Here is a 7,257-nt window from a genome sequence, read left to right on the forward strand (position 1 = left end):
TACGTAAAAAGAACCAAGCTTACTACATAGATACGTAAAAAGAACCAAGCTTACTACATAGATACGTAAAAAGAATCAAGCTTACTACATAGATACGTAAAAAGAACCAAGCTTACTATATAGATACGTAAAAAGAACCAAGCTTACTACATAGATACGTAAAAAGAACCAAGCTTAACCCCTTAAGGAAGCGGCCTAGTTTTGGCCTTTAGGCTCAGAGCCCATTTTTCAAATCTGACATATTTCACTTTATGTGGTAATAACGTCGGAATGCTTAAACCTATCCAAGCGATTCTGAGATTGTTTTCTCGTGAGACATTGGGCTTCATGTTAGTGGTAAAATTTGGTCGATATATTCAGTGTTTATTTGTGAAAAATTGCAAAATTTAGAGAAAATGTTGAAAAAATAGCGGTTTTCTGAATTTAAATGCATCTGCTTGTAAAACAGATGGTTATACCCCCCAAAATAGTTACTAGTTCACATTTCCCTTATGTCTACTTTAGATTGGCATCGTTTTTTTAAACATTTTTTTATTGTTATTGGACGTTACAAGACTTAGAACATAAACAGCAATTTCTCATATTTTTAAGAAAATTTCAAAAGCCTTTTTTTAAGGTACCTGTTCAGTTCTGAAGTGGCCTTGAGGGGCCTATGTATTAGAAACCCCCGTAAAACACCCCATTTTAAAAACTAAACCCCTCAAAGTATTCAAAACAGCATTTAGAAAGTTTTTTTAACCCTTTAGGAATTTCACAGGAATTAAAGCCCAGTGGAGGTGAAATTTGCAAATTTCATTTTTCTTGCTGAATTTCAATTTTATTCCATTTTTTTTCTGTAACACAGAAGGTTTTACCAGAAAAACACTACTAAATATGTATTGTCTAGATTCTGCAGTTTTTAGAAATTTCCCACGTGTGGCTCTAGTGTGCTCGTGGACTAAAACACAAGCCCCAGAAGCAAAGAAGCACCTAGTGCATTTTGGAGCCTCTTTTTTATTAGAATATATTTTAGGCAGCATGCCGGGATTGAAGAGGTGTTGAGGTGCCAAAACAGTAGGAATCCCCCAAAAGTGACCCCATTTTGGGAACTACACCCCTCAAGGAATTAATGTATGGTTGTTGTTACCATTTTGACCACACAGTTTTTTTCACAGCACGTATTTGAATTGGGCTGTGAAATTTTAAAAATGAAATGTTTTCCAATAAGATGTAATTTTTTATAAAATTTCTTATTTTCATAAGAAATAAAATACCCCATTTTGTTCCTCAATTTGTCCTGAGTGCGGCAATACCCCATTTGTGATGATAAACTCCTTCTGAGCCCTCCCATGGGCCCAAACGGCAAAGGAGCGCTATGTGTTTGTTGGAGTCCAGATTTTGCTGGATTAGTTTTCGGGTGCAATGTCGCATTTGCAGAGCCCCTGAGGTATCAAAGCAATGGAAACCCACCAGAAGTGACCCCATTTTGGAAACTACACCCCTCAAGGAATTGATTTATGGTTGTGGTTACCATTTTAACCGCACAGTTTTTTCACAGCACGTATGTTCCGCAATAAAATGTGTTGCATAAAATCCGCAGTGTTCATGCCTAGTGTGTTCCTAACCTAAGGCCGGATTTACACAAGCGTGTGCTTTTTGCGCGCACAAAAAACGTGGTGTTTTGCGCGCGCAAAAGGTCCATAACAGCTCCGTGTGTCAGCAGCGTATGATGCGTGGCTGTGTGATTTTCGCGCAGCCGCCATCATTATGACACTCTGTTTGTATGTTTGTAAATAGAAAAGCACGTGGTGCTTTTCTGTTTTCATTCATAGTTTATACTGCTGATTTTCACGCACCCATTGACTTCAATGGGTGCGTGATGCGCGAACAACGCACAAATATAGGACATGTCGTGAGTTTTACGCAGCAGACATACGCTGCGTGAAAATCACAGACAGTCTGAATGGCCCCATAGAGTAACATAGGTCCGTGCGAGGCGCGTGAAAATCACGCGTGTTGCACGGACGTATTACACGTTCGTCTGAATAAGCCCTAACAATAAGGCCCAGTTCACAGAGTTTTTGGGCCTTGATATTGACTGCGTCAGAATCAGCACCAAACAACTTCCAAAACCGCCTCCCATTGATCTGAAATCAACGGGAGTCAGTCGCGGAAAAAAGAAAAAGCAGCACGTCCTTTCTTGCCGCTGTTCCGCCTCTAACCTCCCATCGAAATCAATGGGAGGCAGAAAATGCATTTTTCGCTGCGTTTTTTGTCTGCTGTCCTCAATCGATGCGGGCAAAAACGCAGCAAAAAAACGCGGCAAGATAGTGTGGGCAGGTCAAAATCTGCCTCAAAATTCTTTAAGGAATTTTGAGGCAGATTTTTTTCTGCCTGCAAAATACTCTGTGTGAACAGGGCCATACTTAAACAGCACTTTGAGACACTTTACTCACTGTGTCAGAAGAGCTGCTGGCTCCCACTCCAGTCCTCTTCAGGCGATGTCTTCCAGGCGATGTCTTCGGTCCAGACGTCCAGTCCTTCACCTCCAGCCAGGCTCCAGGTAAGTTGTGTCCATGTGTGTCCGCGGTGGCCCGCTCTTCGTTCGCGGGTGAGCGTGTGCTGTCGCGGCTGCGACTGCCCCGGCTGTCGCGGGTGCGCGCTTCCGGCCATTCGCTGGTGCGTGCACGGGTGGTCGCGGGCGTTCGCGGGTGCGTATTCGCGGACACTCGCGAGTGCGTACGCGTGGAAGTTTACGGGTGCGCACGATCGGTCCTGCGCGCGGGCGGCAGTTGCCGGGCCCCCCTTTCAATTAGGTTTGGCCGGGCCCCTCACATCAGTACCCCTAATATCCCCCTGATGGCGGCCCTGCCCCTGAGGTACCAGTACAGTTGAAACCCCCGAGAAGTGACCCCATTTTAAAAACGACACCCCTTAAGACATTCATCTAGAGGTGTAGTGAGCATTTTGACCCCACAGGTATTGTGTAAAAGATAATGCGCAGCAGATGGTGCAGTGTGAGATTTGCAATTTTCTATATATCTATGCCATTTCAGTGTCCAATATATTGTGCCCAGCATGCGCCACCAGAGATATACATCCCATAAACTGTAATGTGGGTTCTCCTGGGTACGGCAATACCCTACATGTGGCTGTTATCTGCTGCCTGGGCACACAGCAGGGCTCAGAAGGGAAAGATGAGGGGGATAAGCTGTGCGGAGTGCGTCAGGGTAGATGAAAAATCTAAGGGATCTATGATAAATTTTAAAACACTTTCATACAGAGCCCTGGTTTTTTGGGACACGTGTCACATTGATATATTGTGTCCCCCCTTATACCCATCTTATAGCAGACTTTGCACCTCTTTGGACTTTTTCCCTTCTTGCCAGTTTGGGGAACTTCTTCTGGAAAGTGTTGCCCTGGTACAATGCCTGTGGCCTCGCTTCCAGAAGTACTGGGTGCCCCCTTCTTGGTTCCTAAAGATTAGGTTCTTGATAATGATGTGCACGGCCAGCTTCTTATACCACACCGCATGGCGCTGTAGGGCTTCAGGACTTGATATGCAGTCTGATTTTGGGGTCTCTGTACTGGTACCTCGTACAGGTACATGGGTGCTGGTGTGGGCATGTATTGTTGTCAATACAAGGACATCTCTCTTGTACTTGTACTTGACACACAATATGTTGCTGTTAGAATGTGCCCTGCTCTCACCCCTTCTGAGTGTTTGCCCAAGCAGAGTCTTAGGGAGGCCTCTCAGATTTCTTCTAGCAGTGCCGCATGCCGCAGGACTTCTGGAAGCGAGGCACTTGAAGAGCGGGATGCTGGTATAAAAATTATCCAGGTAGAGGTGGTGACCCTGGTCCAGTAGTGGGTGCACCAAATCCCAGACAATTTTTGCATTAACTCCCAGTAAGGGGGGGGGGGGGCATTCTGGGAGCTGAATACTGCTATCCTTCCCTTCATATATCCTAAATTTATACGGGGTACCCTGATGCACTCTCGCACAGCTTATACATCTTCACGCCATACCTTGCCCTCTTACTCGGCAGGTACTGGCGAAATTGAAGCCTCCCGTTAAAATCTACCAAGGACTCATCAATAGAAATACACTTCTTGGGGTGTATGCTTGGGAAAATCGGGCACTGAAACTGTCTAATAGGGTTCTCCGTTTATACAAACGGTCAAAACTGGGGCCATCCCAAGGTGGGCACTGCTCATTATCAGTCTAATGTAAGAAGCGAAGTATTGCCTCATTTATTTTTTTTAGGTTCCAGTTCAGTTCTGAAGTTGCTGTGAGGAGCCTATATATTAGACAGTTAAGTTTATGAACCCTTTAGGTGTTTCACGGGAATTTAGAGCAAAGTAGAGGTGAAATTTACATTTATTTTTTTTTGTCAGAAAATCCTTTTTATACCATTTTTTTCTATAACACAAAAGGTTTTACCAGAGAAACGCAACTCACTATTTATTGCCCAGATTCTGCAGTTTTGAGAAATATCCCACATGTGGTCCTAGTGCGGTAATGGACTGACGCATCGGCCTCTGAAGCAAAGGAGCACCTAGTGGATTTTGAGGCCTCCTTTTTTTTAGGCACCATGTCTGTTTGAAGAGGTCTTGTGGTGCCAAAACAGTGGAAACCCCCAAAAAGTGACCCCATTTTGGAAACTAGACCCATTAAGGAATTCATTGTAGTTTTCATGGGGTGCATGCGGTTTTTTGATCAGTTTTCATTCTATTTTTAAGTGGCATGGTGACAAAAAACAGCAATTCTGCTGTTGATTTTTAATTCAATTTTTTTACAGCGTTCACCATGCGCTATAAATGACACATTTACTTTATTCTGCGGGGCGATACGATTATGGCGATACCATATGTTTATAGTTTTTTTTAAGTCTTATGGCGTTTGCACAATAAAATACATTTTGTAAAAAATCATTTACTTTTTGTGTTACCACATTCTAAGAGCCAGAACTTTTTTTATTTTTCCATCAATAAAGCCGTGTGAGGACTTATTTTTTGCGTAATGAACTGTAGTTTCGATCATTACCATTTTTAGGTACATGCGACTTTTTGATCTCTTTTTATTCAATTTTTTTGGGAGGTGAAGTGACCAAACAATTGTGATTCTGGTGCGGTTTATTATTTTCTTTTACGGCATTCACCGCGCGGGATAAATAACAAAATAATTTTGTAGTTCCGGCCGTTACGGACGCGGCGATACCAATTATGTATAGTTTATTTGTTTGTTTATATATTTTTATTAATAATAAAGGACTGATAAGGGAATTTTTACTTTTATCACTTTTAAAACTTTTATTTTCAGGCCTCATTTACACGAGCGTAATATACGCGCGTGCGACGCGTGTGCTTTTCACGCGTGTCGTACACACCTATATTACTCTATGGGGCAGTGCAGACGATGCGTGTATTTTGCGCAGCGCGAGTGCGCTGCGGAAAACTCACGACCTGTTCTATAATCGTGCGTTTTTCGCGCATCACGCACCCATTGAAGTCAATGGGTGCGTGAAAACCACGAAGGTCGCACGGAAGCACTTCCGTGCGAACTGCGTGATTCGCGCAAGAGCTGTCAAACTGAATGTAAACAGAAAAGCACCACGTGCTTTTCTGTTTACAAACATCCGAACGGAGTGTCTTAGACATGAGCGAACCGAACTTTACCGGGTTCGGCCGAACTCGTTTTGACCGAACCCGGCAGGAGACAGTCACTGTGCAGGATGCTGAAAGAGTTAAACTGGTTCAGCACCCTGGACAGTGACTTCCGATTCCAATATACGTGAACGTGTAAAAAAAAAAAGTTCTGACTTACCGATAACTCCCGGCTTCTTCCTCCAGTCTGACCTCCCGGGATGACAATTCAGTCCAAGTGACAGCTGCAGCCAATCACAAGCCAAGCACAGGCTGCAGCGGTCACATGGACTGCCGCATCATCCAGGGAGGTGGGGCCAGATGTCAAGAGAGGTGCGTCACCAAGGACGCGTCACCAAGGACGCGTCACCAAGGCAACGGCCGGGAAGTTCTCGGTAAGTACGAACCTCTTTTTTTTTAAACAGGTTACTCGATATGGTGATCAGAATGCACTGTCGAGGGTGCTGAAAGAGTTACTGCCGATCAGTTAACTCTTTCAGCACCATGGACAGTGACTGACATCGGCTAGAATCATCTCTATGATGGCGGCTGCGCGAAAATCACGCAGCCGCGCATCATACACGGATGACACACGGAGCTGTCAAGTGCCTTTTGTGCACGCAAAACGCTGCATTTTTTGCGCGCGCAAAACGCACACGCTCGTGTAAATGAGGCCTTACACATCTTTTTTTTACAGTTTTTTTTACTTTATTACTTTGTCCCACTAGGGGACTTGAGGGCAGGAGGCCCTCACCGCAATTCTAATACACTGCATTACATGCGTAGTGCAGTGTATTAGAGCTGTCAGCTACTCACTGACAGCAAGCATAGTGGGTCCTGACTTTGTCAGGAACCACTAGGCTTCCGTCGATGGCATAGCCGGATGCCATTGTTAGGTGTCCGGTTGCCATAGTCACCATCGCCAGCCGTTATCGTGTAGCAGGCCGGCGATGGTAGCTTAACCCCTAAAAAGCCGCGATCACTATTGTACGCGGCTTTTAAGGGGTTAATCAGCGGGGACACAGCGATCTGTCCCCGCTGTAGGAGCTGCGGCAACTGCTGTACGAGACAGCAGCCGTCACAGCTCCTGCATGTGTTGGGAAGACGGCTGAAATGGGCGTTACTCCCGTGACGTACTATTCCGTCATGGAGCGCGAACGGGGCGGTTCCATGACGGAATAGTACGTCACTGAGCGTTAAGGTGTTAATAGTAGATACACAAATAGAACCAAGCTTACTTCATAGGTACAGTAAATCACAGAACTGACCAGACAGCTGTCAGCAAGCTACAATTAGGTCCAGAATTATTTGGACAGTGACACAAGTTTTGGCATTTTAGCTGTTTACCAAAACATATTGAATATACAGTTATATAATCTATAGGGGCTTAAAGTGCAGACTCTTAGCTTTAATTCGAGGCTATTCACATCCTAATTTGAAGAAAGGTTTAGGAATTACAGATCTTTAATATGTAGCTGCCTTTTTTTCAAGGGACCAAAGGTAATTGGACAATTATCTCAAAAGCTATTTAATGGGCTGCATGGGCCATTCCCTCATTAATCCACACCATATCCTCTGTAAAACATGGTGGAGGCAGTGTGATGGCATGGGCATGCATGGCTGCCAAAGGCA

This window comes from Rhinoderma darwinii, chromosome 4 (assembly GCF_050947455.1).
Source record: "Rhinoderma darwinii isolate aRhiDar2 chromosome 4, aRhiDar2.hap1, whole genome shotgun sequence".
In the NCBI taxonomy this organism is placed as follows: domain Eukaryota; kingdom Metazoa; phylum Chordata; class Amphibia; order Anura; family Rhinodermatidae; genus Rhinoderma; species Rhinoderma darwinii.